This window comes from Tursiops truncatus, chromosome 7 (assembly GCF_011762595.2).
Source record: "Tursiops truncatus isolate mTurTru1 chromosome 7, mTurTru1.mat.Y, whole genome shotgun sequence".
Lineage (NCBI taxonomy): Eukaryota > Metazoa > Chordata > Mammalia > Artiodactyla > Delphinidae > Tursiops > Tursiops truncatus.
This window is the reverse complement of record NC_047040.1, coordinates 94,283,704-94,296,716: the sequence shown is the minus strand read 5'-3', so window position 1 is coordinate 94,296,716 and position 13,013 is coordinate 94,283,704. Positions and strand designations below refer to the sequence as shown.

Here is a 13,013-nt window from a genome sequence, read left to right as displayed (position 1 = left end):
AGGTTGAACCTCAGTAACTTCAGTAGGCTCGGGGAGTTTTAACTCAAACTACTCCCACCCTCCTCTCTCCAGCACCATACCAGCTTTGAAAACCAGCAGGCTCTACAGCCACCAGAAAGAGTAGACTGGGCTTGGGGCTCCTTAAAAAGCCACATCACTGAGCCTCCCTGGTGGCGCAGTGGTTGAGAATCTGCCTGCCAATGCAGGGGACACGGGTTCGAGCCCTGGTCTGGGAAGATCCCACATGCCGCGGAGCGGCTGGGCCCGTGAGCCACAACTACTGAGCCTGCGCATCTGTAGCCTGTACCCCGCAACAAGAGAGGCCGCGACAGTGAAAGGCCCGCATACCGCGATGAAGAGTGGCCCCCGCTTGCCACAACTAGAGAAAGCCCTCGCACAGAAACAAAGACCCAACACAGCCAAAAATAAATAAATTAATTAATTTTTTTTTTTTTTTTAAAAGCCACATCCCCAAAGTATATGCCTTTGACCCATGTCTCATCATATCTCTAGCACTAAACAGTGTTCTGGACACAGACTGGGTGTTCAGTGTATTTCTGTATACTATATTCTTGCAATGTACAATCTGAAAGTGGTATGAAGAAGACAATCCCATTCACAATGGACTGAAAAGAATGAAATACTTAGGAACAATATTAACAAAAGAAGTACAATAGAAACTACAAACATTACTGAAAGTAAAGACCTAAATAAAAGGAAAGGGCTGGGCTTCCCTGGTGGCACAGTGGTTGAGAGTCCGCCTGCCAATACAGGGGACACGGGTTCGTGCCCTGGTCCGGGAAGATCCCACATGCCGCGGAGCGGCTAGGCCCGAGAGCCATGGCCGCTGAGGTTGTGCATCCGGAGCCTGTGCTCCACAACGGGAGAGGCCTGGGTACCGCAAAAAAAAAAAAAAAAAAAAAAAAGGAAAGGGCTTCCCTGGTGGCGCAGTGGTTGTGAATCTGCCTGCCAATGCAGGGGACATGGGTCAAGCCCTGGTCCGGGAAGATCCCACATGCCACGAAGCAACTAATCCTGTCTGCCACAACTACTGAGCCTGCGCTCTAGAGCCTGCAAGCCACAACTACTGAAGCCCAAGCTCTGCAACAAGAGAAGCCACCACAATGAGAAGCCCGCACACTGCAACGAAGAGTAGCCCCCCGTTGCCACAACTACAGAAAGCTGCGCACAGCAAATGAAGACCCAGTGCAGCCAAAAATAAATAAATAAAATTATAAAAAACAAACAAATAAATGGAAAAATGTTCTACTCTGATATCCAGTAATGTCAAGATGGCAATTCTCCAAAAATCGATCTACAGATTCAAAAGAAACACTATCAAAATACAAGCATTTTTTTTAAGAAATGGGCAAGCTGATCATGACATTTATATAGAAATTCAAAGGACCTAGAAAAGTCAAAATAATTGTTTAAAACACATACAAAGTTGGAAGACTTACACTTTCCGATTTCAGCAGCATAAAACTATAGTAATCAACAGTGTGGTATTGGCATAAAGCAGACACAGTTACTAATCAAAAATAACTGAAAGTCCAGAAGAAAAACCTTACGTTAACGGTGAATTAATTTTTTGACAAAGGTGTCAATGCAATTCAGTGGGGGATATGTTGATCTTTTCAACAATGGCATTGGGAAACTAAGTATCTATATACAAAACAAGAAAAAAGAATTTAGACCCTTACACTCATACCATATACAAAAAAGACATTAACTAAAATGAGAGACATGAAAAAGGAGAAGTAACAACTGACACTGCAGAAATACAAAGGATCATGAGAGATTACTACAAGCAACTCTATGCCAATAAAATGGACAACCTGGAAGAAATGGACAAATTCTTAGAAATGCACAACCTTCTGAGACTAAACCAGAAAGAAATAGAAAATATGAACAGACCAATCACAAGCACTGAAATTGAAACTGTGATTAAAAATCTTCCAACAAACAAAAGCCCAGGATCAGATGGCTTCACAGGCAAATTCCATCAAACATTTGGAGAAGAGCTAACACCTATCCTTCTCAAACTCCTGCAAAATATAGCAGAGGGAGGAACATGCCCAAACTCATTCTACGAGGCCACCATCACCCTGATACCAAAACCAAAGATGTCACAAAGAAAGAAAATGACAGGCCAATATCACTGATGAACATAGATGCAAAAATCCTCAACAAAATACTACCAAACAGAATCCAACAGCACATTAAAAGGACCATACACCATGATCAAGTGGGGTTTATCCCAGGAATGCAAAGATTCTTCAATATACGTAAATCAATCAATGTGATACACCATATTAACAAATTGAAGGAGAAAAACCATATGATAATCTCAAATGATGCAGAGAAAGCTTTTGACAAAATTCAACACCCATTTATGATAAAAACCCTGCAGAAAGTAGGCATAGAGGGAACTTTCCTCAACATAATAAAGGCCATATATGACAAACCCACAGCCAACATCATCCTCAATGGTGAAGAAATGAAACCATTTCCACTAAGATCAGGAACAAGACAAGGTTGCCCACTCTCACCACTCTTATTCAACATAGTTTTGGAAGTTTTAGCCACAGCAATCAGAGAAGAAAAACAAATAAAAGGAATCCAAATCACAAAAGAAGAATTCAAGCTGTCACTGTTTGCAGATGACATGATACTATATATAGAGAATCCTAAAGATGCTACCAGAAAACTACTAGAGCTAATCAATGAATTTGCTAAAGTGGCAGGATACAAAATAAATGCACAGAAATCTCTGGCATTCCTAAACACTAATGATGAAAAACCTGAAAGTGAAATCAAGAAAACACTCCCATTTACCACTGCACCAAAAAGAATGAAATATCTAGGAATAAACCTACCTAAGGAGACAAAAGACCTGTATGCAGAAAATTGTAAGACACTGATGAAAGAAATTAAAGATGATACAAATAGATGGAGAGATATACCATGTTCTTGGATTGGAAGAATCAACATTGTGAAAATGACTCTACTACCCAAAGCAATCTACAGATTCAATGCAATCCCTAACAAATTACCACTGGCATTTTTCACAGAACTAGAACAAAAACTTTCACAATTTGTATGGAAACGCAAAGACCCCGAATAGCCAAAGCAATCTTGAGAAAGAAAAACAGAGCTGGAGGAATCAGACTCCCTAACTTCAGACCATACTACAAAGCTACAGTAATCAAGACAGTATGGTACTAGAACAAAAACAGAAATATAAATCAATGGAACGGGATAGAAAGCCCAGAGATAAACCCACGCACATATGGTCACCTTATCTTTGATAAAGGAGGCAAGAATATACAGTGGAGAAAAGACAGTTTCTTCGATAAGTGGTGCTGGGAAAACTGGACAGCTACATGTAAAAGAATGAAATTAGAACACTCCCTAACATCATACACAAAAATAAACTCAAAATGGATTAAAGACCTAAATGTAAGGCCAGACACTATAAAACTCTTAGAGGAAAACATAGGCAGAACACTCTATGACATAAATCACAGCAAGATCCTTTTTGACCCACCTCCTAGAGAAATGGAAATAAAAACAAAAATAAATGGGACCTAATGAAACGTAAAAGCTTTTGCACAGCAAAGGAAACCATAAACAAGACCAAAAGACACCCTCAGAATGAGAGAAAATATTTTCAAATGAAGTAACTGACAAAGGATTAATCTCCAAAATTTACAAGCAGCCCATGCAGCTCAATACTAAAGAAACAAACAACCCAATCCAAAAATGGGCAGAAGACCTAAATAGACATTTCTCCAAAGAAGATATACAGATTGCCGACAAACACATGAAAGAATGCTCAACATCATTAATCATTAGAGAAATGCAAATCAAAACTACAGTGAGATATCATCTCACACCAGTCAGAATGGCCATCATCAAAAAATCTAGAAACAATAAATGCTGGAGAGGTGTGGAGAAAAGGAAACCCTCTTGCACTGTTGGGGGGATTGTAAATTGATACAGCCACTATGGAGTACAGTATGGAGGTTCCTTAAAAAACTACAAATAGAACTACCATGCAACCCAGCAATCCCACTACTGGGCATGCACCCTAAGAAAACCAAAATTCAAAAACTCATGTACCAAAATGTTCATTGCAACTCTATTTACAATAGCCAGGACGTGGAAGCAACCTAAGTGTCCATCAACAGATGAATGGATAAAGAAGATGTGGCACATATATACAATGGAATATTGCTGAGCCATAAAAAGAAACGAAATTGAGTTATTTGTAGTGAGGTGGATGGAGAATCTAAGAAAAAAAAAAAAAGGTCATGAAGAACCTAGGGGCAAGACGGGAATAAAGACACAGAACTACTAGAGAATGGACTTGAGGATATGCAGAGGGGGAAGGGTAAGTTGTGACAAAGTGAGAGAGGGGCATGGACATATATACACTACCAAACGTAAAATAGATAGCTAGTGGGAGGCCGCATAGCACAGGGAGATCAGCTGGGTGCTTTGTGACCACCTAGAGGGGTGGGATAGGGAGGGTGGGAGGGAGGGACACGCAAGAGGGAAGAGATATGGGAACATATGTATATGTATAACTGATTCACTTTGTTACAAAGCAGAAACTAACACACCATTGTAAAGCAATTATGCTGCAACAAAGATGTTAAATAAATAAATAAGTAGGTAAATAAATAAAATGAAATTAAATGAGAGACACTGCTTTGGGAAAGATCCCCAGTGTTCTCCTTCCTTGCTGCAAGTAATAAATTCTTCCTTCTCCTGGAAAAAAAAAATTAACTAAAATGGAAAATTGACTAAAATAGATATAAGAGTCAAAACTATAAAACTTGTGGAGGGAAATTTAGGAGAAAATCTTTATGACCTTGGATTGAGTGCCAAGGTTTCTTAAATATGACACCAAAAGCACAATCCATAAAAGAAAAAGTTGATAAACAAGATATGATCAAAATTTAAATCTTCTGCACTTCAAAAGATACCATTAAGAAAATAGAAAGAGCAGCCAATACTGGGAAAAAATACTTGCAAATCATTTTTCTGATAAATGACTTATATCCAGAATGTATGTATGTGTAAGTATGTGTGTGTATGTATGTATGTGTGTGTATATATATACATATTATGCAATAAGTCAAACATCTCAATTAAAAAAACAGGCAAATGATTTGAACAGACATTTAACAAAGAAATGGCTAAAAAGTACATGAAAAGATATTCAAACAACATCAGTCATTAAGAAAATACAAATTAAAACAACGAGATACTACTACATACCCATTCAAATGGCTATAATCAAAAAAACAAACAATGACAAATGTTAGCAGAAGATTTAGAAAATGTGACTCTCATATAGTGCTGGTAGGAATGTAAAATGGTACAGCCACTCTGGAAACCAGTTTAAGTTTCTTAAAAGGTTAAACATAGAGTTACCATACAATCAAGTAATTCGACTCCTAAGAATATAACCAAGAGAAATGAAAACATTCACAATATGAAAATACTCATAGCCACATTATTCATAAAAACTCCAAAATGGAAGCAATCTGAATGCCCGTTAACCGAATGGGTAAACTAAATGTGGTACATGTGTACAATGGAATATTATTCAACAATTAAAAAGAACTACCCCTCACATGTACTGTCAACTAATATTTGACAAAGGAGCCAAGAACACTCAAGGAGGAAAAGATAGTCTTTTTAACAAATGGTGTTTGGAAGAGACTGCTATCTTATACCACTCAAAATTAATAAAAATTAACTTAAAATAAAGACCTGATACCATAAAATTCCTAGAAGGAAACAAAGGGAAGAAGCTCCTTGGCATTGGTCTTGGCAATAATTTTTTGGATAGAATACAAAAAGCACAAGCAAAAGAGCAAAAATCAACAAATGGGACTACATCACACTAAAAAGCTCCTGCACAGCAGAAGAAACAAGAAACAAAATGAAAAAGCAACCCACAGATGGGAGAAAACATTTGCAAACCAAATATCAATAAGCCGTTAATATCCAAAATATATAAATAACGCATGTAACTCAATAACAATCTGGTATTTTAAATGAGCAGATTAACTATACATACATATTCCCAAAGAAGACATCCAAATGGCCAAAAGGTACAGGAGAAGATGATCGACATAACTAATCACCAGGGAAATGCAAATCAAAACCACCATGAGATATCACCTCACACCTGTTAAAATGGCTATTATTAAGAAGACAAGCAATAACAAGTGTTGACAAGGTTGCAGAGAAAAGGGAACCCTTGTACACTGTTGGTAGGAATGTAAATTGGTTCAGCCACTGTGGAACACAGTATGGAAGTTCCTCAAAAAATTAAAAATAGAGCCACCGTATGATCCAGCAATCCCACTTCTGGGTGCATATACAAGGAAATGAAAACAAGATATGGAAAAGATATGTGAACTCCCATGTTTTCTGTGGCATTGTTCACAACAGCCAAGGTATAGAAACAAGTGTGCATCAATGGATTAATGGATAAAGAAGATATGGTACATATATGCAGTGGAATATTATTCAGCCATGAGAAGGAAATTCTGCCGTTTGGAACAGGAAGAATGGACCTTGAGGGCATTATGTTAAGTGAGATTAAGTCAGAAAGACAAATACTGATCACTATATGAATATTCACAGTATGAATCTAAAAAAAGCCGAACTCATAAAAACAGAGAACAGAATGGTGGTTACCAGGGGCTGGGGAGGTGGGGAACTGGGAGACGGTGTTACTACAAACTTGCAACTAGTAGATAAATAAGTCCTGGAGATCTAATGCACAAAAAAGAAGTAATAACTATGCAACATAGAGGTGTTCGCTAACACTACAATGATAATCATATTGCAGTATGATTATATCTATTATACATGTATATATTATATTTATTATTTATATATTTATATATTATATATGCAATATATAAATGTATCAAATCAGCATATTGTACACCTTAAACCTACACAATATTATATATGTCAATTATATTTCAATTAAATGAATAAAATACTGATACCTGCTACAACATGGATGAAATGCAAAACCATTATGTTAGATGAAAGGAGCAAAACACAAAAGACTCCGTGTTGCATGGTTCCATTTACATGAAATTTCCAGGAAAGGCAAATTTATAGAAACAGAAAGATCTGCGGTTACTTGGGGCTGGGAACAAGTACTGAATACAAACAGGCATTAGGGAACTTTGGGGGGCGATGACATGTTTTACAACTGAATCATGGTTGCATAACTTGATAATTTTACAACTGGCAGATCTTCTATGTAAATTATACCTCAATAAAAATCATAGCTTGGATGGTACAGCAAATAACTTTTCCATCCTTACACTGTCTCTGTCACTCCCACAGCAGGGAATCAGTGGCTTCACTCCCTAACAGGGAGAACGCTAATTGCTGGAATGAAACTTGACAAGAAGATCTTTTTGCTAAATTACAGCAAAGGCTAGTCTATGCATCATCAACAGCCTGTGGTGAAACTGGTACTAAAGCATTTGGCTTCCAAGTGCATAAGACACCAAGAGAGTGTGGTCTGTCCTTCTGTATTGGGGTAAATGATACTGGTTTCTACTCACTCCACTGACTTAACGTGAATTCCCAGCAGAAAGTATTATGAGAAGATAACTCCAGATGCAGATGTTTAAGTTACGGTGTATGTTGATTTTTATTATATCAAATCAAGTAGTTTTCTTAAGTCCTGAAAAACTATCAGCCTGCTTGCTGAATGGGGCACTGGTTACACAGAAGCACAGGGGGGCCCTTGGGGTATTTTAATATTAAACAAAATCTACTCTCACTACAAGAAGAAAGTAGAAAGAAAGAAGGCAGAAGCAGAGAGGTGGTATCTAAAACACAAATGAGCAGGAATTGGTGCAAGCAGAGGTTCTCTGACCTCTGACCCATGCATCAATTTCCTAACAAGGATTTTCAGTGGATCACACCATTTCTTCCCTCCCATCCTATTTTCTATCCCTCTTCTGAAGATTTCCGATGAAAGTGAAAAAGAATAGGAGAAACAGAAAAAATAAAGGGACAGAACTTCATCTTCTCATCAACACTGGCTTTGTGTGTTCTTTTTCCTATGTAACAATGCAGACCCCAGACAAATTCTGATGATAGCCACTCAACTAAGTCTACGTACCCAAGAGTATATAATCACCCTTCCAGATCCATGGGTTCTGCATCTGCAGATTCAACCAACCTTTGATCAAAACTATTCCGAAGAAAGAAAAAATTCCAGAAAGTTCCAAAAAGCAAAACTTGAATTTGCCATGCTGGCAACTATTTACATAGCATTTACATTGTAGTTTAACTATTTCATGGCATTTAGATTGAATTAGGTATCATAAGTAATCTAGAGGTGATGAAAGTATAAGGGAGGATGTGTGTGGGTTATATGCAAATACTATGTCATTTTATAAGGGACTTGAGCATCTGGGGATTTTGGTATCTCCAGGGGGTGGGTGGTGTGCACATCTGGAACCAACCCCTGTGGATACCAAGGGATGACCACATTAAATTCATCTCGTGAGTTCCATTTACACTTTGTCAAAGCAGCACTCGCATCTGAGGACTAGATTCAACTAAGAATTCTAGAGTGTTAGACATGGAAAGACCAGAAAGTTCACAACATCCAAAATTCCCTATTTTATTAAAGGAATATAGGCATATGGGGCCCAGAGAGGTGAAGCAAGTTTCACAAGGTTCAGTTCGCAACAGGCCTATAGCAAGAATCCTGACCTTCTGGCTCTGAGTTTAGTGCTCTTCTCATTATTCCATGCTTCACTTTTACAACAAAAACAGAGGAGACCATCCACGACCAAAAGACAACTGACAGTAATATGACTACTTGCTGTTGTCGGTGAACACAAACATGCCACTCCACAAATGGAGTTTCTTAATCAATATCAAGGCATTAAAGTACAGAAATCACTGAATGAAGATGGCGGACAACCCCTAGTCTATATATTATTTCCATGAATGCTCAGAAACAAGAACCCCCAGGCACCACTATCCTTCATCTCCATAATTTGGGGCCAGCACATAAAGGCAAGTCTGGAAATAAATACTTGTATTCGGCTGACACCGGAGAGATGATCATTGTCGCAAACCATCATCAGGTAGAGGCGTCACATAGAAAGAAGGATCAAGTATACATAGAAGTTTCTCTACTTTCCTTAAAAAAAAATAAAAAAAAAGAAAGCACTGTTATATTTAAAGAAATCAATACACATTCACTGCCAAAAGCTGACGACACAAAAGAGCGTAGCCAAGAAGATAGAAATCACCACTAACCTCACCACCTAGAACCAGTCACCAATCTTTTTTCTCCCAAGAACTACAGAGAGCCATTTCTTGATGGAACTCGGCTGCACATACGTATTTTCCTTCAGCGGAGGAGGAAGGGCTGCTCTGTGATCACAAGCTACATGCAGTTCTGGGCCAGAGTCACAGAACACTATTGGGGAAATGAACTTTCAGGGAAATCGGGAGGTTAGAAGCAGAGATACCTGGAGAGTGATCCTGACTTTACTTTCCTAAGCTTTGCTGATGCTAAGCTTAGCTCAAAAGCCACATGGGAAAGGGAACCCTCCTACACTGTTGATGGGACCGTAAATTGGTGCAGCCACTATGGAGAACAGTATGGAGGTTCCTCACAAAATGAAAACAGAGCTACCGTATGATCCAACAATCCCACTCCCGGGCATATATCTGGAGAAAACTGTAATTTGAAAAGATACATGCACCCCTATGTTCACTGCAGCACTATTTACAATAGCCAGGACATGGAAGCAACCTAAATGTCCATCAACGGATGAATGGATAAAGACAATATGGTACATATATACGATGGAACATTACTTAGCCATAAAAAAGAATGAAATAATGCCATTTGCAGCAACATGAATGGACCTAGAGACCGTCATACTGAGTGAAGTAAGTCAGACAAATATCATATATCGCTTACATGTGGAATCAAAAAAAATGGTAAAAATGAACTTATTTATAAAAGAGAAATAGAGTCACAGATGTAGAAAACAAACCTATGGTACCAAGGAGAAAAGGGAGGGGAGGATAAATTGGGAGATTGGGATTGACATATACACACTACTATATATAAAATAGATAACTAATAAGAACCTACTGTATAGCACAGGGAACTCTATTCAATGCTCTGTAATGAACTATATGGGAAAAGAATCTAAAACAGAGTAGATAGGTAGATAGATAGATAGATAGATAGGTAGATAGATAGATAGATAGATGTATAACTGATTCACTTTGTTGTACAGCAGAAACTAATACAACATTGTAAATCAACTACACTCCAATAAAAATAAACTTTAAAAAAGCTTTGCATTAAAAAAAATTAAAAATAAAAAAAATTTTTTAATAAAGCCAAATAGGTCCCGAATGGGTGAGAATATCACCCACTGAAAAATAGATCATTTCATATGTCATTCCTGAATAGTGATAGAAAAAAGGACTGTGACACAGGACAAAATTCAGTCTCAACTTTTCTAATCTGGCAACTTTACGCTTTTGGCAGACAAGGTCAACAGCTCATCAGAGAGTCTGTTGCAGGGGGAGCACCCCACCTCACCAACCACCTCACTGAGATAGATGACATCCTGTCTCCCCATACCAGGTACAGAATGTGAGCTTTCCCCTAGGGTATTGCTTTCCTATTGCTGACGTAACAAATTACTACAAATTTAGTGCCTGGAAACAACACAAAAATTTATTGTTTTACAGTTCTGCAGGTCAGAAGTCCATAATCAGTCTCACTGGGCAACTAAGTGAGCAAAAATCCTGGTGTTGGCAGGGCTGCATTCCATTTGGAGGCTCTAGAATCTGTCTCCTTGCCTTTTCAGCTTCTAAAGGTTGCCTGCATTCCTTGGCTCCTGGCTCCACATCACTCTGGCCTCTGCTTCTGTCATAACATCACCTTCTCTGACTTTGACCCTCCTCCCGCCCTCACAGGAGCTTTGTGATCCATTAGACCCACTCAGAAAATCCAGGATAATCTTCCCATCTCAATATCCTTAACTTAATCACACCTAATTCTGCAGAGTCCCTTTGGTCCCATATGGGGTAACATATACACAGGTTCCAGGGATGAACATCTTTGGCAGGATGGTGGGGGAAGGCGGTGGTTATTCTGTCTACCACAGCTAGTGATAAAACACTCTTCAGGAACATGAATTTTAATGTATGTGTAGTGTTCCCTCTTATGGGTAAGTCACATACTCTCCTATGGTTTTTGTTAGCTTGTTTCTAAATATTTTGCTGTTATGCTGAAATAGATACGTTAACAGGGCTGAATGTTTGTGTTCCCCCCTAAATTCTTACTTTGAAATCCTAACCCTCAGTGTAATAGTATGAACAGGTGGGACCTTTGGGGGTAATTAGGTCGTGAGGGTGGAGCCCTCAGGAATGGAATTAGTGCCCTTATAAGAAGAGACATAGGAGCTGTGTCTCCCTGCTCTCCACCATGTGAAGATACAATAAGAAGTTGACTGTTTGCAAACACGAAGAGGACCCTGACCAGAACCCAACCATCCTGCACGCTGATGTCAGACTTCCAGCCTCCAGAACTGTGAGAAATAAATTTCTGTTATTGATGAGCCACCCAGTCTATGGTATTTTGTTACAACAGCCCAAGCTAAAACTCACACTGTACTATGTAAATCACCCAGCGCTCCTGTGATTATTTTCAGATCTAAGAATCTCTAAGGCCCTGATTAAGGCTCTTGAGACAAGCTTGCAAACTGCCCTCTGGAAAGACTTTTCATTTACATGCTCAGCAGCAGCATATTAGAGTGCCCATTTCACACCACTCTTGCCATCATGAAATATTATATTTTATTCAATCATCGCCAACTTGGTTGGAAATGTTAGCTTAATGTTTACATTCGTATTTCTTTTCTTTCCAGTGAAGCTGTGTTCTAGATGTTATATTAACTAGTAACCTGTATTTCTTCCTTTGAAATTGTCTGGCCGTGTTGTTTGTCCATTTTCTAATATAATAGGACTTTACTTGTTACGCTTTTGAAAATGTCTTTAAGATTGTTAAATTTTTAATATCATCTCTTATAAGTGTAGTTTACAAATATCTAGTTCTTCACCTTCTTTTTGGATTGTATTTATGGATGTTCGGGACTAAATAGTTAAATCCTCATTTTAAAAAATGTGTTTAATCATCAGGCTTTTCCCTTTGGTACATTATTTTCCCTTATGTTGACTTCCTTTGTTGCTTATAACTGGAGTATAACAGAACACTGAACTGCAGGTAGAAAATGTTATATATTTGAGTTTTACTTAATATAAAAATATTCTCATACTAAAATCAGATAAAAACCATATAAGAATCAGATGACTTATTTTTTACAGTAAATTATTAAAATAAGGTTCAGCAAACTATGGCCTGCTACTTATTTTTTATGGCCCATGAGCTATTTGGGGTTGGCAGGGGGAAGAAAGAAGGATATACAACAGAGACGGTACAGCCCACAAAGCCTAAAGTATCTGCTACCTGGTCCTTTACAGACAAAGCAATTCATCTGAAATGTACTTTAGTGTATTTGGGGGGAAATACAAACCTACTCTTTTTCAAAGAAATTTAACCAACTGCCCTGACATTATTCTATCCTTCTATTCTTTGAATTTGATAGGCCACTTCAACTCAAAAAGGAAGTAGAAATGGCCAGTATACATATAAAAAATATACAATCTCTCTAATCACAATGAATTGCAAATTAACTGGACATGTCACGACTGGTTTGGGAAAGATCACAAAGTTTTAGAATATAAAACACTGACGAGGATGTGGGGAAATGCCAACACTGATTTTTTTGGTGGGAGTGTGAGAGCAATCTTCTTGGGGACAACTTACGAAACTGTCAAAAGTTGAATTCTATAGGCGTTTTGTCTCAACAATTTAAATTTTATGAATTTATAATACAAAAATG

The 13,013-nt window shown here is 38.1% G+C and overlaps 1 protein-coding gene across 1 annotated transcript in view; it reads right to left on the bottom strand.

The window, feature by feature from the left end:
* The window catches only part of TMEM163 (transmembrane protein 163), a 251,881-nt gene that overhangs the window by 141,937 nt on the left and 96,931 nt on the right, over window positions 1-13,013 (bottom strand). The window lies entirely within an intron of this gene.